Source organism: Perognathus longimembris, chromosome 12 (genome assembly GCF_023159225.1).
Source record: "Perognathus longimembris pacificus isolate PPM17 chromosome 12, ASM2315922v1, whole genome shotgun sequence".
Lineage (NCBI taxonomy): Eukaryota > Metazoa > Chordata > Mammalia > Rodentia > Heteromyidae > Perognathus > Perognathus longimembris.
Genome location: NC_063172.1, coordinates 49295867 through 49318556, shown reverse-complemented (window position 1 = coordinate 49318556; position 22690 = coordinate 49295867). Strand labels below are relative to the sequence as shown.

Genomic DNA, 22690 nt, shown 5'->3' with positions numbered 1-22690 from the left:
CTGTCTCAAGAAGTTTATTGCCTAGGGATAAAAGGGAGAAATGCAAACAAATATGGACTTTCAGTGCAACAAGCATTTGGATGGAGATAATTGCCAGCACACGTAGAAGTATAAGAGATGAGGACCAACTTAAGGTGTGATTGAAGTGGGTTCAGATAATCTTTCTGGAAGGGCAGGTAGGAGTGGAAAGAGAGGACAGAGTCTACAACCTGGGTGTCTGGCTTTGTACAAGTAGAGAAGGCGTCATATTGCCTGTTCTGTAAGGACAGCAGTCTTTACCCAACTTTTCTCTGCTAAGTCTGTTGAGAACAGTGTGGTATGACCTGAACGTCCAACTAGCACATGCGCATTCATGAGACAAAAGTTAGTCAGTTGAGTGCATGCTCTAACCAACACTGGGCCTGGTGCTGGGAACCCAGCTGTGAACAGGACACACTTGTTCCTGCCCTCAGTGAGCTGATACTCTTGCTTGGAGAAATGAAACTGCAGAAGGAGCTTAATTTCTTAAGGTTCTTTTAGTAAGATCTCATCAATTAGACGTTGTTGAAAGGTAATGATAGTTATCTCTGTAAACCTGAAGACTTTCTGAGTTTATCTATTTCTGTAGGCTTTACTTCTGCCCATGTGGTTTCCTTTGGTATTATAAAAATGATAAAGATACAAAAAAGAAAACAGTAAGTATATGCATGCTTGTGTAATAAATGATATCACATTGATTTTTGCAGAGTACTGTAGAGAGTACTATTCCAGTTTTCTGGTGTTTCATCTGCTCTCTGACTTTTGGAGTGTTTGGTTCAAAACCTTTGCCCCATATTTTAAGGCTAAGACTTTCTGCTTTATAGCTACATAATAGCAACAAAGAAAAACCCTCTTGTTTCCATTTCCTGGAGTTTATGTCAACAAATACTATTTTATATGATTAGGTGCACATACTTTTTCATTTCCTTCCTTCCTTCCTTCCTTCCTTCCTTCCTTCCTTCCTTCCTTCCTTCCTTCCTTTCTTCCTTCCTTCCTTCATTTGTAGTACTGGGGTTCAAACCCAGGCCCTTTCTAGACAGTTTCTCTGCCATTTGAGCCACTTCTCCAGTCCTCACAATGATTAAATTGTAAAATGTCAATTTCAACTGGGATCATTTGAAGATTTTTGTTTGTTTTGTCCTACAGTGCTATGGATTGAATAAACAAATGCTCTACCACTGAGCTAGACCCCAGCTCTCATTTGAAGACTTGATGAGATAAGAAATTTAGCTGACGGCCTAAGTATAAGATAGCCCACTACAGAGCACATTGTGTATAGACTGGTGGTTTGAGGATATTCTCCACCATCACACACTAGGCAAGGTGAAATAGTAATGATAGTGGTAGAAAACCTAGCAAAGAAGCCAAATCTCTGAAACTTTTCCTTTTGACATGGGTGTAGCCCTGGAATTTGGGTGGAAAAAAAAATAAGATGCTCAATCGAAGAAAGTGTCATAGAGGGAAACAGGAGCATGTGCTTGTCTGACACTAACAGTGTCACAACAGTTACATGGTAGGTCCTCAGATTGTTCACAGACCTTCTTCATGAGCTAGTGAGTCACTGGGAGTCTCCATTGGGAGAAGCTTGAGTTTTCAGTTGGACCTCTTTTATTCTGGAGAAATAGAAGGGAGACTGAGCCCATAGCTAATGACCTTGACTGACATTCTCATACTGTCGATAAGCTTAAAAGAAAGATTATGAAGAAGGTGACAGCAAAATCATGATCAGTAGTTCCTTGCTGCAAGATGGCTCCCAACTTTTTTCTAGGTCTGACATGCTCCCCGAGCTGAGGATGTCCACTGAGCCTGTTGTTTCCATCACTTGAATTCCTCCTGGGTTGTGGTCAGCTGCAGAGCCCCACACAGGGCGCTCTTCAGAATCCCTTTAACTGTGGAGTCTGGGTCTATAATTAACTTCCTGCATTAGGCGTGTCTGGGGCTGGCCAGGGCTGGTACTCACACACCCAGTGAATCTTTGTCTCTAACAAGAGGATCAGCCTTTAAATCTCTGAAACCACATTGGGACATAGCATGTCTCTGAGGCTGTTCAAGGTTTTGGCTACTGGAGAGAACCAGTCCTTTTTTTAGTCCCTGTTGTCTAAGTACATCTGCTCATGGCACCCCATCTGGGTGCAGTGATTCAGCCTTCCAAGTGGGAATTTTCAGGGTTCCTCTTCATATGGTGGTGCTCATGAATGTCACACCCCACTAAGCCAGGGCTGTGATGACTGAAACAGAGGCTGTGGCAAGCCCTGTGTGTCCTGCTGAGGGCTTGACTGTGGCCTACCAGTTGTTCTGTTCATTCTGCTATCCCCTCCCCCATCCCATGCTTCTTGAACCAGAAGGGATGGGAAGAAGATAGGAGGATCATTTTCTGGAGTACAGACTCTGTGACCTCTCTCTCTCTCTCTTTGGGATGAATGATGACCTCTTTCTAGTTTTTCAAAGATTCCTATCTCAAGCAGAATATAACCTAGATTTCTTGTAATGGGACAAAATAGGTCCCCATTGATCTCATCTCTATCCTGCTGGCCTGAGTTGACCCTGGACTCACCCTGCATGGGAGCATTTGACTCACCATTGCCTCTGCCTAGGGCTGTTTACAAGCCTGCTGTAATGCAAGCATCTGCTCAAATGCTGTCTGATCAGAGGCCACCTTACCCAAGATACAGCTTTCCTCTCTCCCTTTCCTTATCCCTCATCCTACCCCCATTCTGGCTATTTTGATTTGAATTTAAAATGTCACAGTCCATGTGTGATCTCCAGCTCATAGTCCCATTGGTAGGCAGTGGAACCCTTAGGACACCTGGGGGGAAGGAACAGAGGTAATAGGGGGACTTTCTGTCGAGAGGATATTAGGGCCTTGGTTTTAATCTCGCTCTTTCTGTTTCCCTGATGCCACAGGTAAACAGCTCTGTTTCACCACTCACACCCCACCATGGTGTTCTGTGTCACCACAGGCCCATGGTCAAGTGACTATGACTGGCACCTCTGAAACTATGAGCCCAAAGGAATCTTTCTTCCTTTTTAGTTAAGGGCCTCAGGTATTTTGTGACAGTGATGGAAAGCTAACTAGTACTCTGGATTTATTTTTTCTTAGCACTTTGTCCAACTGACAACTGGTATCTTTGATATGGTAGGCCCCCATCTGTCAGTCTAACAAGCTCCTTGAGACTGAGTTCCCCAGTGCCTAATCAGTCACTGACAGCTCCTGAGGTCAAAAACTATTTCAAAATGTTTGAAGTGCACTAATCACATTCCATCTGCCTGAAAGACCCTTCTTGGAGGATCCTATACTTGGCTCCCTCTCAGCAGGAAGTAGCCCTGGGTGGTCTTAACTCCTGTGCCCTAACAGCAGTTTGGGTTTCCATCCTATAGTGGGGAGTGAGGGAGAAAGGGGGAACTGTTAGGTAGAACATGTGAGCAATAACGTGTTCTGTCATGACATTTCTTGTTCCCGTATTGCTTCTTGCTACTCCTGCTCAAATGCTTCTTCTTGCTCCAACTCTTTTTTTTCAGATAACCCTGGATGCTTTCTCAACCTGTGAGAAGAGCTGGGCTGGCCAGGAACAGTCAGCAAGCAATCAGCGCGAAGCCAAGGGGAGGAGAAATGGGAGAAGCCCGGAATTATAAAAACGGCCTCCAAGGGGCTGGGATATGGCCTAGTGGCAAGAGTGCTTGCCTCGTATACATGAAGCCCTGGGTTCGATTCCCCAGCACCACATATACAGAAAATGGCCAGAAGTGGCGCTGTGACTCAAGTGGCAGAGTGCTAGCCTTGAGCAAAAAGAAGCCAGGGACAGTGCTCAGGCCGAGTCCAAGCCCCAGGACTGGCCAAAAAAAAAAAAAAAAAAAAAAAAAAGAATAAAAATGGCCTCCAAGAGGCCTTCACCGGGCCCTTCTTCACTCTCTTCTCCAAATGGAAAGTTTCTGCTATTTTTGTTTTAGACACAATGCAAGTTTTATTAGTGAACATGATTAAAGTGGGGGTGAGTGTGTGGCTTGGTGAGGGGGGCCCTCATGAGTGCAGGGCTCGCCACTTATCCAGAGGACCCGATTTGGGATGTATTTGATTCCACAGCCATCAGGGAGGAGGCGCTTCTCAGCTACCATGTCTTTAAACTCATCCACATTACACTTTGTAAAGCTCTGACGACCAGGGAACTTAACCTTGGCCCTGCGTAGGGCCTCAATCACATGTTCTTTATTCTGCAGCTTGGGCATGATTACCTGGCCAATGTGAACCCTGGCCACCATGCCCTGGGGCTTCCCCAAGGCGCCCTGAAGCCTGTCCGCTCCAGCACAGGACGTCTTGTTGATGTGAATGACATGGGAAGGATGCAGTCACACTCGAATATGAAACCCTTCTTTGCCACAACTTTTTACCATGTACTTGTTGGCACAAATACGGGCAGCCACCAGGGCTTCCAAGGAGAGCTGTTCGTATTCATCTGACACCATGTGTCCACAAAGTGGGAACTCATCTACTTTTTTTTTCTGAATAATTATTTATTGTCAAAGTGATGTACAGAGGGATTACAGTTTCATATATAAGGCAGTGGGTACATTTCTTGTACAATTTGTTACCTCCACCCTCATCCCCCCCCTTTCTCCCCCTCCAAGAATTCATCCACTTTTCCCATCTTCTGCCCCAGGTCAAAGATGCGGTTTTGGTATCAGGGACACCATGATAAAAGCAAGACTTTGGGTATGGCTTGTTTTTACAATAACGGTAACACCAGGCGGGGTGGCAACCCATGAGAACACCAGAATCTTCAGTGTCGCACAGGAAGAAAAGAGAGTTTCTGCTACTCTTGTCTGCAGTTCTTCTTCCACTTTCAAATAACCTTTCTTTTAAATTTATTTATTTATAAAAACTCAGGGCTTGGGTGCTGTCCCTGAGCTCTTTTGCTCAAGGCTAGCGCTACGATTTTGAACCACAGCTCTTCTTGCAATTTTTGAGGGGTTAATTGGAGGTAAGAGTCTCATGGGGACTTTTCTGCTGGGACCGGTTTTGATATGTGATCCTTAGATTTCAGTCTCCTGAGTAGCTAGGATTACAGGCATGAACCACCAGCACCCTGCTTAAAAAAAAATTATTATAAAGGTGATGTACAGAGGGCTTATAGTTAGATAAATCGGGTAGGGAGTATTTATTTTTGGACAACGTCACCCCTTCCCTCTAAACTGTCCCTTATTTGAAAAAAAAGTTTGTTGAATGAGTAAAGGTGTTTTTCTTAAAAAAGTAAGCTAATATCTCTTAATTTGTCCATCTATTCATTTTATAATTTATGATGATGAAGCTTCACCTTCGGATGGACACCATTCATCAGTTCCTGTTTGACTTGACTTTTCTCGCAACATTTTTTTTTTTTTGTCAGTCCTACGGCTTGGACTCAGGGCCTGAGCACTGTCCCTGGCTTCTTTTTTTGCTCAAGGCTAGCACTCTGCCACTTGAGCCACAGTGCCACTTCTGGCCATTTTCTGTATATGTGGTGCTGGAGAATTGAACCCAGGGCTTCCACTAGGCCATATTCCCAGCCTCTCACAGCAATTTATGCTATGGAAAGAATATTATAGACATTGGAGTCAGAAAGGTCTAGCTTTGAGTCCAGTCCTACCACTATGTGGTCCTTTACATATCATGTCACTTTTCTTTTCCTTTTTTTTTTCACTTCTTTCTTTTTTGGGGAGCGAGCTTGTATTGGGGTTTGAACTCAGGCTCACATACTCTTGTTTCACTTTTTTTTGCACAAGGCTGGTGTACTCTACCACTTAAGCCACACTTCTAGCTTCCTGTACCTCATTCAAGGGACCTTCTTAAAAGCATGAGGTCAGTGTGTAAAGGTAGTATTAGGCTGAGTTCATAATCAGAGTTCAATAAATGTTGGTTCCATTGTTTTTTTTCTCTTCCCCTTATACTCCTGTGATTCTATTCTCTTCCTTATTTTCCTCTCCTCTATAGTCATTTGTGTCCTTCACACCTCTTCTTATCCTTCCGTCCAACCTCTGAACAGTTACTGTTTCTTACTTTGCCATCAGCTTTGCTCACTGGGTTATTTCATCCACTTTTATGACTCCAGCTGCCACTGATGGGTGACTTCTCAATCCAAAATCCTATCCAAGTTCTCTCATGGGCCCCCAACTCCTGTTTCTCACTACCCATCAACATCTCCATCCACAAGAGCCATTGACATCTCTAATCCTGTGTCCCAGTTCCACTCCTTACCTCTGTTTGACCTCAACCTCCCCTTCATTTTCAAGAATGGTTCCAGTATCTCATTGAAAAATCTATGTTTTACTGTCTTTTCTCCTATGTTCCACGTGATTCATCCCAATAATTCCTAATATACTGAAAATATTATCACTGTATCTGTTTCTCCCTTAATTCAAATCCTAATCTTTTCTTGCTTACCATTGCTTTACACAATTCACCCTGTTTATTGCACTCTCTCTTCTAAATAATTTTCTAGAGTAAACATTCTTTCTTTTCATCATTCATACTAAGTTTTCATAATCCATTCTTTTTTTTTTTTTTGCCAGCCCTGATGCTTGAACTCAGGGCCTGAGCACTGTCCTGGCTTCTTTTTGCTCAAGACTAGCGCTCTACCTCTTGAACCACAGCGCCACTTCCGACTTTTTCTGTTTATGTGGTATTATGAAAAAAATCATTCATCTCTTTATTAATTACACTTCAAGTACTACTAGTTATAACCTTCTCATCCACAGAGCTTATTATATTTTACATGTTATTCAAAGCAACTTGCTGAGGAATTGAACCCAGGGCTTCATGCATGCTAGGCGAGCACTCTACCACTAGGCCACATTCCCAGTCCCATCATAATCCATGCTTTTAAAAGATTTTTATTGTTATTATAAAGGTGACGTACAGAGGAGTTACAGTTACGTAAGTCAGATAAAGAATACATTTCTTTTTTGACAATGTCACCCCTTCTTTTGCTCTCTCCCAGTTTTTCCCTCCCATCTCCACCCACAAGTGGTATAGTTCATTTTTCACATAGTGTCTAATGGGTACCATTGCTGCATTTGTTCACCCTTTGTCCCTCTATTTCTGTGCCCTCCTTACCCTATCAAACACAGATAAATGAACAAACAGACTAAAAAGAAAAGAAAACCAAAACAGATAAAAAAGAAAACTCTCTTATTTTCATTTCCTGGAGTTCATCTTGATACAGAGTGAACTTTCTAAAAGGGCAATATGATCACATCAAGCCTATTTAAAAATAAAACCATTCAATGTTACCTGTCATCTTCAGGATCAAGTTCAAATGCCTTAGCATGACAGGCACAGCGTTTTATGAATTGGTCCCTTTCCCAGCTGTGGTTGGGGCCACCCAATATGGTGTGCAGTTAGAAGCACCCTTGTCTTTGCCTAAGATGTTCCTACTGCCCAGTCACCTTCCTCTTCCCCTGTCTATTTGGCAATCTCCACTTGAGCCTTGTGGTACTCAGTTTCAACATCACTTTCTCTTTGAAGCTTTGTTGACCTTTCAAGTTGGGCAAGTGCCTGCCTTGGGAGTAACACACACACACACACACACATGCATACACACCTCTCCTATTATGAGATTTACCATACTCCACAGTAATCCATTGCTTTTCCTGTTTCTTGTTCAGCACAGCAGGCTGGAATGTCACAGAGGTATTCACCAATGATTCCCTAGCATTTGACATAGAGTGTGGCCCCTGTTGAATAATGTCTGGCTAAAGATGTTGAAAAACGCAACGTTGCCTCAGTCTACCTTGTTTACTTTATTTTTTCTGTCAGTCATGGGGCTTGAACTCAGGGCCTGGGCACTGTCCTTGAACTCTTTTGCTAAAGACTCTCTACCACTTTGAGTCACAGCACCACTTCTGATTTTTTGAGAGGTTAATTAGATATAAGAGTCTCACAAACTTTCCTGCATGGGCTGGCTTCTAACTGTGATCCTTAGATCTCAGCCTCCTGAGTAGCTTGGCATGAGCCACCAGCACCGGGCTGTGCCTTTTTTTTTTTTTTTTGTTCTTACTACAATTAATGTGTGAACTGGTTGGAGATTTTCTTCTTTTTCTCTTTAGAAGTCGTACCATTTTCTCTTTAGTAATATTTGAACCAGCTTTGCTACTGAGAAACTGTGATTTCTTATATAAGCCAACTACCTTCTTTAAGCCTAGATTCTCCTTTTGGGGAGTGGAAGGAATACATTCCTAAATGTTTGTGGGGACTAATTTGAAGAAAATAAAAACATCAAATACAAGACATACTTAGGATGTTACAGATTACACTCCTACATTTTACACCATTTGGAAAAGAGAGGCACATGGTACATGGTTTCTTGGGCATGCTATCATGAATTTGGAGAGGCCATAATAAAAAATTGTTAGATAAGTGGTGAAGAAATAACATGGAGTCCTTAAAAATCATATCCAAAGAGTCATAGAGAAAGAGTATCTCCTTTTCTAAAACTGTGGGGAGTTTTCTTGTCTTTTCTTTTTTTGGATCAAATATAGGCTGTTGCACTTCCTAGGCAAGCACTTTGTCACTGAGCTACATCCCAGCCCAAGCATCTCTCTTTTGAAACTTGAACAAGCTGAAATGGAGTCCTGTGAGGTGAGCTCTAGTCCTGGGATATGTCTGCCAAATTGAATCTATCAGAGTACTGTGCTGGATTGGTTCAGAGTGGTGCCCTGGAACATTCTTTCTATGACCCCTTCTGAGACCACTGACAGTCACAGTTGCAAATCTCACTGATGTGATTTAGTGATCTAAGAAGACCCTGAAGAATGTTCCAAATACAGAGCTCCACAAACTGCCAAGTTTAAAGGTTATGGAGAGGAACTGGTCAGGTAGCCAGAGTCAGGGATAGTGTCTTTCTGGGGTTAATCCAGTCCATTTGAGAAGACTTCTTGAGCATCTGATATGCATTAAGTCCACTGTCAAGTTCTGAGAACATAAAGATGAATAAGGAAAGGGTTGTGGTTAAATAGGAGAGGTCACAGAAGGGTTGTGGCTTCATGAGGATCTGTGGGAAAGGATCTCCACAAGACTCAACGAGTGAACATCCCTGAGCACAAGGGAGACAAGAGTGTGTGAGAAAGTCTGAACTGGTCCCCAATCTGGGCAGCCCATTCTCAGTCATTGCTTAAGTGATGGGAGGCCTGTTTTCCTATATCTACCCTATGTGGTCTGGGGTCTCCCACAGGTTCCAAGGCAGAACTTCTGCTGTGGTTTGGGCTGTGAGCTGCATGAAGCATTTATGGCTTCCCCTAAGAAATGAACACCTAATCATTCACAGGCTCCTTTCTTCAGACAATCAGTAAAGGATGATTTGAAATGTGAATAAACATGAACAATCTAGCTTTAATGTTTTGTGACTAAGTTATTTAAGTCTCACAGCAACCTAACGAGCTGGGTGCTATTGTTTGGGTATGGGTGCTATTTGCTCTATCTTTACATCTGGTGCTCCCTGAATTCAAATTCTCACCATGGTCAGGTAGCTCTGGTAGAGATTTTGAAGAGAAATGGAGGAAAAGTTTGTCCAGATTGCCACTGCCATCTTTATTTTCATGTTATTAATATCAGTTAGTTGTAAAGGGAGTTTCATTTTGTCATGTTAGTTTATGTATCCATCCAACGTGTGTGTGTGTGTGTGTGTGTGTGTGTGTGTGTGACAGTACTAGGGCTTGAATTCAGGGCCTGAGTGCTGTCCCTTGGCTTTTTTTGCTCAGTGATGGCACTTTACCACTTGCTTTTGGCTTTTTGGTGGTTACTTGAAGTTCAGAGTCTAACAGGCTTTTTTTGCCTGGGCTGGCTTTGAACTGTTGTCCTTGGATCTCAGCCTCCTGAGTAACTAGGAGGACAGGTGTGAGCCACCAGCACCTGGCCATTTTGCTTTAAATCTCTTGTCTCTACCCCTTATTCCAGACTACAGCAATGGTCATCATGCTCACAGTAGAGAAGGAGATCCCATGGTGTGAGCACAGAATTCACAAGAACAGGTCTAGTTCTGTGTGGTAATCTAATTCCGTATCTATGCAATAATACACACTATAGTTATTTGGTTCTAGAGTATTCAAGCATTTGATTACAGTTCAGGGAAGTAGTGGTTTATAAGAGAGGAAGAGATGGCTGCACAACAAGAATCTGCACCTTCAACCTTCCAAGTGTGTGTTCCAGCTTGGATCTGCCCTGGTTGTGTTCTTGGGCAGTGGTTTGCTATGTCAACCACCTGCAGTTTAATCACCTATAAAATGGTAACAACAATGACAATTATTTCCTGGGGTTTGGGCAAAGATTAGGTGATAGCTACAGAAACACATCATGTGATGCAAAATGTTTACGAAATGTTGGTTTTTATTTTGTGCTGGGTCTTAGGCTTCCCTAGTTTTGGTGACATAAAAATCTGGATGGCCCTATCCTGGCTGCTAACTGGTATTTTCTGGATGGCCAGGGATGCCTTGGACTTGTGCATTGTGGTTTCTATGGGCCACATAATTTCCTAAGTTTTTCACTTCTCATGATTAATATTACACACAGAGCAAACCAAATTCTGGTAAGGGAGTACTTCCTTCTTCTCACTTAAAACTCTTAAAATCCCTCCTGAAGATTTTCCTATCAGATCACTTTCCTAATGCCAGAATTCTTTTGTTAGAGAATGAGTGATGGCCCAGCATAGAGGTACAACACAGTGAGGAGGAGAAGCCAGCCAAGGTGACCTGGCCCCATTGAGATAAAAGACAGGGAATCTGCAGTGATTGTCAAGACGTGAAGGTTGAGTGTAGCAGAGACTGTCAACTGTCCAGGCCTCACAAGCTACTTTCTTTAGTCAGAGAGTTCCCAGGTTTAGCTGGAGACCTGACTGACAAGTTCTCTTATACTTCTGTGTGGTTGGGAGACTAAGTCTGTGATGTAAATGGAAACGATAGGTACATTCTCTTAGGGCATGGGTTTTTTCACTCATTTTTTCCCCCTTTGGCTGGAATGTTGGAACGATGGTAGGAGTGATAGTAGCAACACCTGACTATGAAACAAAAGTTGCATGCTCTGCAACCATTCCACCATCCATTTCCAGAATTTGTTCACCATCCTAGAGACTCTGAACCTTTTCTATGTTAACTCCCCAGAATTCCCTTTCCAACCTTTGGTAAATTCTCTTCTGCTTTCCGCTTCTGCACATTTTCTTATTCTAGCCATTCTGTATAAGTGGAATGAATCTTTCAAATCTGCCTGTTAGGTGTTTGTCTTATTCCACTTAGTTCGTTGTACTCAATACTCTTCCATATTGTATATGTCAGAACGGCATTCCTTTATAAAGCTAAGTAAGATTTTATGTAAGTACTACATTTTGCTTATTCATCCATTGATTAAACACTGGGATTGCTTGTGCCTCCTTGGCAGTTTTAAATAGCAATCCTGTAATGAATAAGGCTGTGCAAGTTCTTGATGAGTTGTGACCATGTCAGTTTTGAGCTCCCCTCTCAAGTGGGCGCTGGTGTTTCACTGGGGGCAGAGCAGCACAGGGGACCTGCATGTAATGTTTCTATTGGAGCCATGCTTGGAATTTTAGATTCCTTCTTGGTGCCTAGACACAACAGCTGGTCCCTGGCACAGCTGTGAGAATGTTAGCCAAGGGCTGCCATCTCCTCATTTTGCAAGGAGGGACTCTTAAAGGACAGAGAAGACACAAATAGAGTTAACAATGGGATATGGGTAAGGCATGAGTTAGTGCAATTGAACTTTTCTCTGTCTATTCCTTTATCCAACATATCCTCTTGACATTCCTAGGCTGGATGGAGGGGTGGCTCATTTTGTTGCATAGAGGTTCAGAGACTGGAGGCTGGGAGCTGGAGGTCAGGGCCTTCGGTGCTCAGGTACTATAAAGGTTGTGCATGTGTTTGGCTGATAAGCCTCTCTAGTGTTGGTCCCTGTTGTAGTAGAGAAATTTTGCCTTTGAAGCTATGCGGCAGCAGGAGAATGCCTCCTGAGTATGTCCATGATTCCAACTTCTGAGAAATGCAACCAGAAGGGTTCTCATTTAGGTCATCTTGCTCCAAAGATATGGCTCCTAGGCCTGAGTTTTTATACTGGCTGCCAATGAATTTAGAATCAGTGTCAACACAGAAGCGACTGCATGGCCTTGGAGTCTCTTGCGTTGATCTTGCAGTCTGAGAGATCAGATTCCAGGGTGATGGGGATTCTGACTGTCTCTGCATTTCAACGAAAGTCAAGTGAGGACAGCAAGGGCCGGTGTTCTCCTGTGTCCTTGCTTTGGGGCTCTGTCCCTTTGACTTTCAAAGGTGGAGTCAAAATTCAAATTCTTTTATGTATGACGGTTTCAATCTTTCTGTTTTTACTGCTTGCTACACTCATAAAAGGCCTTAATTAGACTCACTAAGGAAAATAACATGTTGGTCTCTGTTAGGAAGAACAAAGGACTAATATTTAATGCAGGAATAAAAGTTTGTGGAATAGAATCGTTCTGAAGGCACTGGCTGGAGGCCAATGCTCTCCTGTTTTATTTGTTGAGTTTCTATAAAATTAACGAGTAAACTGAAAAAAAAAATTACAAGTATGTTGTATTAGCTTGCAAACAGAGCCTGAGGAAAAACTGCTGTGGAATTGGCAGGTTCCATGTCAGGCAGCCAGGGCAGAGAAAAGGCAGGCAGTGGAAAGGATGCATGGTGACTGCATGTCCCCTGGCCAAGGACTCACAAATGGATGCAAGTAGTTTCAGCACATGGCTCAGTTTTAGGAAGACAGAAGCATCCTCTATATCCTGCACCCTTAGATTGTATAGACTGGCTGCTTAGCAACTGCTGGAGAAGTCAGATCCTGCCTCATCTGAAGTAGTCTCCGCGGACCCTGAGACTTTGGCCATTTGCCTTAGCTGATGAGACCATTTGTTACAGTAGCAGCGGGTCGGCAGCCCAGCCTGAAAGAGAGATGAAGTTAGAGAAACAGAGGCTGCCTGTAAGCTGTGTTTGACTTGGACAGGGTAAAAGTTCAAGTTCAAGCAACACAATAGAGTAAGCAATTTAGTTGCAGAATATTTTCCTAATCTGCAGAACACACCTTATATCCATCCATTAATATCCATCCCTCCCACCCATCCATTTCTTTTCTCTTCTCTTTCTCATGGAGCCTGGAAATCACCAGTATGCTTTCTGCATGGATCTATGGATTTGCTATTCTGAATATTCCACATAACTGATTGTCGGTACACTCGGCTCTGCGCGCTTCTCCCGCCGGCAGGAGGAGCAGGGAAGCGAGGGGGGGTGGGAGCGCAAAGCTGAGATGAAGTAGAGCCATGAAACTGCCTGCTGAGCCCCCTTTAAGTTTAAAGTAAGACTCAGGACACAGACATTTTCGGGGAGCCATCTGGCGAACTTCCTTCCGTTTAATAAAGGGGAGGGCAATTACATTTATAGCAGTGATGACAGTGGGAAGGGGCGGGACTTGGATTGCCTAACTAGGTACTAGCGATTGGCTGATGAGCTGTCCGTCCAAGGCGGCACCCTCGGACCTCCTCCAAGGCTAACCTCATGTCCCATAGAACCGCCTCCCCTGGGCTCGCTGGCGCCATTGTGGCACACGTGCTTACTGACGGAAGGCAGGGCTGGTTTGGCTACCTCTTCCCCTTCCCGACCTGGAAGGGGGTAGGAGTGGATAACAGCCACACAGCCCCAGGGTGGGAGGAGAGGCAACGTCTCGGGACCGCCTTCTCCCCCTCAAAGCCAAGCTGATGCCCAACAACTGATGTCATGTAATATATGACATTTTGTGCCTGGCTTCATTCACTTAGCAGAATGTTTTAAAGGTTACAATAAACATTATCCATGTTATAGTATATGTTACAACTTCCTTCTTCCCTCCCTCCCTCCCTCCCTCCCTCCCTCCCTCCCTCCCTCCCTCCCTCCCTCCCTCCCTCCCTCCCTCCCTCCCTCTCTCTCTCTCTCTTTCTTTCTTTCTTTCTTCCTTTCTCTCTCTCTCTCTTTCTTTCTTTCTTTCTCTCTCGATGCTAAGGATCAAGCTCAGGGCCTCATGCATGCTGGACTACTGAGCAATATCTTCATCCACTTAGTTACATTTTTATTGTAATAAAATATACACAACATAGTATGTATCCATTTATAAGAATATAGTTTAGCATCATTAAATAGACTTGGGGTTGTGTACTTGTCACTATCATCCTTTTCCCCTCTTTTTTTTTTTTAAAATCAGCCTCCTATATATCTTGGGATGATAGGTATAAGCCAGCAAGCCTAGCTATGGGCTGAGAAGGGGTCTTACGCACTTTTGTGCCTGTTTGGCCTAGAACTGCACTCCTCCAGTTCTTTCTCTCCCAAGTAGCTAGAATTACAGGCATAAGGTTGAGCCCTTTAGTACATGGCAAATACCTAAGACCAAAGATCTCCTTGAGTTTGTCAGAGTGGGGATAGGAAGGACAGCACTGGGGTTCTGCACTAGAGGGAGCCTCCCGGGGAGCAGGAGGGGCTCTGTCTGCTGGGCTCAGTGCCTTATGGGCCCAGCAGTAACCAACCCCGAGAGAGGGGAGATGCTGTGAAAGTTTAGTGATCTGCTGGTCCTGGGCTGGGAGCTTCTAGCCCACCCCACAGCAAATCATACATAGCATGGAGGTAGCCCTGGAGGTTGATTAAAAAAACCCTAAAAATATGTATTTCCCCATATTTTTAGTGTCTTCTGTTTGTCATTTTTTCCTCTCTTCTCTTTTCTAGTGTCTTCTATTCTTCTGTTTGTCATTTTCTCCTATCTTTGTGAAACACCAAAGACTGACTAATTTATGAGCAACAGAAACTCATTTCTTACAGTTCCAGAGAGAAGGAAGTCTGGGAGGAAGTCACTGAAGGCTTACTTGCTACTTTAAAATACACTTTGTTAGTCCAGGTATGGTAGCTCATGCCTGTCATCCAAGTACTTGGAAACTGAGGCGGGATCAAGACTTTGAGGCCATCCTGGGAAGCAAAGTGAGACTCTTGTTTCAACAGAAGGAAGAATGCTGTGGCCTTGCCTAACAGAAGGTGGAAGCAGCTCTGCTGTAGGTTTTATGTAAGGTCATTAATTTCACCCTGGTGCGCTGTGTTCTCAGGATTGAAGTGCTTCCTTGTAAAGACATCAGGATGATGATGGAGATTGAGCAGATGTGTCAGGAGGACATGTCCAGACTATGGCATAGCCAGGCAGCATTTCACTATTATCCATCCACACACGATCTGTCTTTAGAAAAGATTCCTGCAGCTCGCCACTGACTTTGTTTTCCTTTGCCATTCCCTCCTGATAGTTCCAGTAGACTCTTCTAATTCAGTTTTTTTTGTCTTTATAACCTTGAAAGGATGATTTTTAATCTGTATGGAGCATGGATGTTTTATTCACAGTCAACTTGATATATCTAGAATTCACTTCTGTGGTCATTATTTTTCAGTTTGTCTATGTTCCTTTCCAGTTTAGCTAACTTGTGCACTTGTTAAAGGCATGTAGAACCCAATGAATGACCATTGGAGATACTGTTGTTATTTGGTTTTTGATTCTAGACATCCTACACATGTAAAGTAGTATATCAGTATGGCTTGATTTGTATTTTCCTAATTGATGATGTTGAGCCTCTTTTAATGTGCTTATTTGTATATTTTCGGAGAAATGTCTATTTAAATCTGTTACCAATTTTTAACTAGGTTGTTTGCTTTGTTGTTGAATTGTAAGTGTTCTTTACATATTCTGAATACATGTCTGTTATAAATTATATGACTTGGAAATAATTTCTTCTATTCTGTCGCTTGATGTTTCACTTTTTTTTTTTTTTTGCCACCCCTGGGGCTTGAATTCAGGGCCTGGACCTTGAACCTCTGTGCTCAAGGCTAGCACTCTACTACTTGAGCTACAGTGCCATTTCTGACTTTTTTGAGTAGTTTATTGAAGATAAGAGTCTCATAGGGACTTTTCTGCCTGGGCTGGCTCTGAACTGTGATCCTCAGGTCTTAGCCTCCTGAATAGCTAGGATTATAGATGAGAGCCACAGGTGCCTGGCTTAATTTTTTTTACATTTTAATGGTGTCATTGAACCACAACAGTTTTTAATTTTAATAAAGCCCAAGTTATTAGATTCTATGTATTCTGATCAACCTTACTCCCATTACGCTTACTTATAGCCTTAGCTTCTTCTTAAAACAATAAATACAAATTTCATTATCTTATTTTCATATACCCAAACCAAATATTTCATCCATATTCCTCCTCATTCACCTTTTTTGCCAGCCTTCTCTCCTCCCTGCTGGTGTCTACCATCTCCAATAGAGTCTGTTTTACTTTCCTGTCCTTTCTTTTAGTGTGTACAAATGGTACCAAGGGGTTTGACCATAGTATTTCAGATTTGCATATATTGTGTTTCAATCAGAATAACCCTCTCGTTTTCCTTTTGTAGCTTGTGTTTTTGGTGTTATGTCTAAGAAACCATTGCCTAATCTAAGATCATCAAAATTTATTCCTGAGTTCTTCTAAGAAATTTTATATTCTCAGCTCTTGCATTTAGGCAGATGATTCATTCTGAGCTAATTTTAATATATAGTGTGAGTTTGGAGTGATATCTCTTAAGACCATTTTTGTAAAAGAAATTTAAAAATTGTGTCTAAGCAGCATACTTCTTTCTTTAGCTTTAGCTCATTTTCTTTCAAGAGAGTTTTGTTCACTTATTAATCCACTGACTATTTATTGAGCAACTGCTTTGTTCCAGGCTCATTCATACAATGCAAAAGAAGGTTACGGAATAGTTTCTATTTCCAATGAATTGAGAGTGGAAAGAAGCAAACCACCAATTATTGTGACTACAGCCACTGGAGAGGTACTTTATTCATCTTAAGGAGGCCTAGTGGATATTTCTCCAAAGAAATAATGCAGTGAGGAAGTGGAGTTTATCAGGTGGACAAGTGTGAGAAAGGACTGACAGTCCAGGTGGGGTGAAAGCCCACAGACAGAAAGTCTTGAAGCCCATGGAGAAACATGATGTATTTGTAGTTTTGAACATGTTGCTATCCTGAGAAGCGGTATCCAGGGAAATCTAGCAAAAAGTAAAGGTGAGCAGACCTTCTTTGGAGACACTCTTATTCAAGCATAAGTAGGAAGTTCTGATAGGCTCAACTAAAGCACATGTTCTGGAAATGAAGCAGGGTTGTAGATTCAAAGTGAGGCTCAAGGTTTAGTCCCTAGCACCAATCAACCAACCAACCAGCCAGCCAAAGAATACTTGGGAACGGGAAATTGATGGGAGTTGGTGACTGGTTAGATTTGGACCATGGAAGATGCTTAGGAGGTCACCTTTGGGCAAATGGGCATGGTGGGGAGGGGAAGGGGAAGTGGTGCAGGTCTTGAAGAAGATGTGGGTCTACCACATTTTAGGTCCACCTGAACCAGGTTTAAAGCACTCAAAGGCTTCTGAGAAGGGACAGCACTTTTTCTTGAAAGTCCAGTTGAATTTCTTTCATTTGAATTCTTTTTTTTTTTTTTTTGGCCAGTCCTGGGCCTTGGACTCAGGGCCTGAGCACTGTCCCTGGCTTCTTCCCGCTCAAGGCTAGCACTCTGCCACTTGAGCCACAGCGCCGCTTCTGGCCGTTTTTCTGTATATGTGGTGCTGGGGAATCGAACCTAGGGCCTCGTGTATCCGAGGCAGGCACTCTTGCCACTAGGCTATATCCCCAGCCCCTCATTTGAATTCTTAACAGGAGAATTTCTTGTACTATGGCTCACATGTGTAGGAGTTGGAATCTTTTCATACATGGTTGCTTAACAGAGGCACTGCTATTTTCAGGGTAGCCACCATCTTACAAGAAATTATTTTAGTTAAGCTGCATCTTGTTATAGGATTTGTTTCTCGAGGGGCTGGAGGCATGGCTCAAGTGGTAGCTGAGTAAGGATTGTTTTTCTGACAAGTTTTGTCCACGTATGCTGGTTTTATTTGATTGCTTAGGTAATGTTTTAAGCCAGTTCAAAGTAGTCAATCTTGCAAGACTGCAAACCTAAACTTCACCCAATCAGATGAAAGGAAAGTAATGCATTAGGGATAAAACCAGGCTCCACTGCTCAGCTTTCTATCAGTAGTATGCCCTTCTGCAGGAGTAAACTTTACCGTGTCATCCTTTCTGATATTGGCGTCCTTATTCCTATGTGATTCTCCAATATTTGGAGTCATTTCCAACATATGTGGCTGAATCAAATAAGTACCTTTCTTAAAAAAAAAGTTTTATTGTTATTATAACGGTGATGTACAGAGGGCTTATAGTTATATAAGTCAGGTAACCAGTACATTTCTTTTTGCTCTCATCCAGTTTTTCCCTCCTATTCCCACCCATAAGTTGTATAGTTCATTTTCAATATCAAGTTGGTATCTTTCTCTTCCTTCTCTTTGTCTCTCTCCATCTGTTCTACTTCCCCATCCTCCCCTTTTCTTACCAACAACACTTTTGCAAAGTTGTATTAAGCTACTCTATTGCTGTTTGGGGAAGCAAAGAACTCAGGAGCCCTGACTCTAAGCACTGGTTTTCCCACTGCCTCCCTATGTAGAGGTTCCTCCTCTACATGAAATATTTGTCAGCTCTCAATGGAGGCAAAATAATTTTCTTCCCCATCAGTTCCCTTAGTAAGAACATTGCCTGGAACCAGCAGATGCCTCACAAGAAGGGAAAGCTGCTTGTTAGAATAGGAAATGCAGATAATTGGCATGCTTCCTTCCATCTGCCAAGCCTGGCCGGAAAACAGCCACCATTGAATATCATTCTTCCTCAGTGCAGCTGTGATTCCCAGCACTAAGAGTCTGTTCTTTAGGAACTAGAAACACATTGCTGTGAGCTGTAAAAGTTGATGGCTAACGTCATTCTAATTGTGTATGTCATCTAAGAGGCTCTGACTAAAGCATTGTTTGGTCAAAGGGTTGTCAGGGTGGTGATGGAGCCAGCCTCTCACTGCTGCTTTTTCCCTGTTGCAATCTGATATTTCAACAGCAAGGTCATGAGCATATGTACCTCATCTCTATGACAGGTGCAGGAAACCTATGGGAGCCAGAATCAATGTATGTCTGTTTCCTTCATTGGGGTCTTAGCTGTCTGAGGGCAGGAGAGGTGTTATTCCAGGAGAAAACTCTAGTAAGTAGCTGAAATTTCATGTAAGTACCTTTGTCCTTGGCTGTATTCTTGACATCTCTCTCCCTCCCTCCCTTCCTCCCTCCCTCCCTTCTTTCCTTCCTTCCTTCTGTCCTTCCTTTTTTTTTTCTGGTGGCACTAGGGTTTGAACTCAAGGTCCCACCCTAGCTCCTTTAGCTTTAGTTTTCGTTTTGCAAAGGTCAGGTCTTGTGTGTTTGCTTGGGGCTTGCCTTGGACGACAACTGCCTCACTCCTACCTCCTTAGTAGTTGGAATTACAGGAACATATTATCATACCCAGATTAATTTTTGAGATAGTCTTGCTGACATTTTTTCCCCAATAGGCTGGCCTTGAACTCTGTAATCCTGGCATTACAGGTGTTTGACACCATTCCCAGCCTGATTTCCTCTTTGTGTAAGCTCATTGTTGTCAAGTGAGCTAATGGCACTTTCAGAAGGAACCATGATCATGACTTTCAGATATCTAAGAAGCATCAGTATTCGGATCTCCTTCTCTCTGGCATCTGGGGAGCATGAATGACCTATGGGAAAGGAAACAGCTTGCCTCTTCTTTAGGTAGGTGAAGACATTGACCTTTCTTGGTTCCTTGAGGTGAAAGCTGAACCTGAAGATGCTGATAACCACAGAGGGCAAGCTCCCTTTGTGGGCCCCAGTCATGTTGCACTGGTCAGCTGGCTAGTTTGTTGGTTTTGCTTGCTCATGAGGGTCCCCTTTCAACCCATTTGGTTTGCTTATGTGCCAGACCCCATGTCTTTGACAGGGCTGGAGTTGGCATAAAATCATCAACAGGTAAAGAACTATAGACAGTAGATAGAAAAGCCAAGCAGAATACTGGGCTCAGGAGGCTCTCTCTAAACAAAACTCTTTCCACTGACAAGGTAAAATGGAACTTTAACAAAATAATCATAGATACTTTATGGAAATGAAACTAGAGCTTTCAAAAGGCTTTCTGAGAGTACAAGAACTAAGGATTTTGATTAAAATCAACTTAACATGCATTTTGAGTACTTATTTCTATATTAAAAAACACCAATCCTATGATAAGTGATGGGAGTACAACGATGAGACAGATTGTCCCTTTTCTTAAGGAGTTCACAATCTACCAAAAGATAGATATGAGTAACTAGACTTGGTACAAGTCTAGGATGTGAGAGCTTATTGGAAGTCCGTAGTTTTGCATATAGAAGGAGCAGCTATTAATTCTAAATGGCAGTCTGCTGCCTTCAGCCTAGAAAGCCTATTTCAGCTAGGTGCTTAGCTTAGAACACTCCCAGCACAGGCAGGGAGAGCCAGTGAGAGAGCCAAGGCCAGGAGGGGTGGGGAAGGCTGGGCTAGGGACAGTATGTGCGGAGCCTCAGGCAGGGAGATGTCTTGGAGACAGCTGTGATAATGGTTTTGTTTCACAGGTGGAGAAGCAGCATTGCAGACCAAGATGTGTCTATCAGGCATAGTTAGGTTTCCTGGTCTGCTCCATAGCTCTCAGTTGTGTGGCCCTTTGTAATGGCCTTGCGCATATAGAGCAGGCTGCTGCAGGACATGTGACTCACAGAGCTGAGGAGCTATTGAACATGGTGGGCTCTGGGTGGAGGTGTGCTGTCTCACTAAACAATGCAGAAAGAGGCATGGGGAGAGGGTTTGCATTTTACCATTCACGTTGGGGGATAGAAGAGTTTAGTTTGTGTATTCTGTCCCTGCAAATAAGAATTCCAGTGGCAAGACTTACACTCTCTCCTTAAAACCACACAGCTGGCCAGGTGCCAGTGGCTCACACTTGTCATCCTAGCTACTCAGGAGGCTGAGATCTGAGGATCGTGGTTCAAAGCCAGCCCAGGAAGGAAAGTCCATGAGACTCTTATCCCCAATTAACCACCAGAAAACCAGAAATGGTACTGGGGCTCAAGTGGTAGGGTGCTAGCCTTGAGCTGAAATGCTCAGGGACAATGCTTAGGCCCTGAATTCAAGCCCTGGGTGACTGGCATACACATAACAACAACAACAACAAAAGGATACAAATGCAGCAGTGGTACTCACCAGACACTATATTGAAAAATGAACTATACAACGTGTAGGTGGAGATGTGAGGGAAAAACAGAGTGAGAACAAGGGAAGGGGTGACATTGTCCAAAAAGAAACACACTGTTTACCTGGCTTACGTAACTGTAACCCCTCTGTACATCACCTTTGTAATAACAATTAAAAAATTACAGATCCCCTCCCCGAAATTGCCCAGATGAGTAGGGAGAAGGTGGGCATGAGCAGGCTGTGGGAAGACAGTGCACATGCTGTGTACAGAGGGTGTACAGAGCATCAGCACTGGAAGTTGGACTGCAAGGCAGTAGGGTCAGTGGTGTTGAGATTTCCTGGAGCAAGTGGGCTTAGCTGAGGGGAGCAGAGATTTCCTGGTGGTAGGTGCTGGTATTTGGGGAGTCTTACTCCCAGGCTGTGGCCTGCTCTCCAGCCCACTGAGGCCTCCTTTGGTTGGAGACAGTCTCCTTCACAATCCCCACTTCTATTCCAAGTGACTACCTAGCTCCCCTCACCTCCCTTCAGGGATCCAGGATCACTCCCTGGTGGGAGTCTGCACACCCCTCTATCTCATTCTCATCTGATTTCTTGATACATCCAATAATAATCTGCAGCTCTGTGACTCGACCCACCTGGGTGCTGTTTGGTGAGAGGAAGGAGATGAACACAGAAGGAGTTCAGTGGCCATACCTTACAGGACCTGAGGCCTGTCCCAGTCCTTGACCCTCTATGGATTTCTTGTCTTTCTTGTCTGGGAAGGTTACATTCTTTTATGCCAGCTGGGCTGCAGTGGAGAGGAACAGACAGTGAAGTAGAAGCATGAATCTTCCACATGCCTTGGTTGGTGCCATTGGGTCCTCAGGAGGGAGTGTGGGAAAGGGGCAGGTGACGGGCAGGAACAGTGAGAGGGGGTTGAAGGGGGAGGCTATTGAGCAGGATCACAGTGTTCCCAGGAAAGAGAATCAGAGCAGACCCTTGAGTGATCTTAACCTTTTCAAAACCTATGCCTTCTGTTTTGGGAGGGTGGGGTGAGGATGGAACCCAAGGCCTTGTACCTGAACCCACTTTTGATATATATAGAAATACTGTGTTTCATTACAAATATCAGAATATTTTCTTTTATATGATTTTTTTCCTGTTTAAGTTTAAAAATATAATGCATTTAGGGTCTACAGCATGCTATGAACTTTGCTTAAAGTGAAATGGTCATTATCATGAAATGCATGAACATCTCCATCAAATGAACATATGATGAAACAGGCTTACACAAGTAAGGCATTGTAAGAAAAAATACTATGCTCCAAAGGATGGTGACTATGCAGAGTGCAAGGCCCAGTGTCCATGAGTGATAGCTCAACCAGGAGCAATGCTGACTTTTCTGTTTTTTTTTTCTATAATTTGGGTTATGTAGGAAACCAATCATTTCTTATTCCACTCTATGAATATGAGAAATTTATGAAATGATCATTTGTAGAGCTGAGATT

General features: G+C 43.2%; 1 pseudogene; it reads right to left on the bottom strand.

Annotated features, from left to right (window-relative positions):
* Window positions 1-3960: 3960 nt before the first annotated feature.
* On the bottom strand, window positions 3961-4777 carry LOC125360774 (annotated as a pseudogene).
* Between the last annotated feature and the right edge of the window lie 17913 nt (window positions 4778-22690).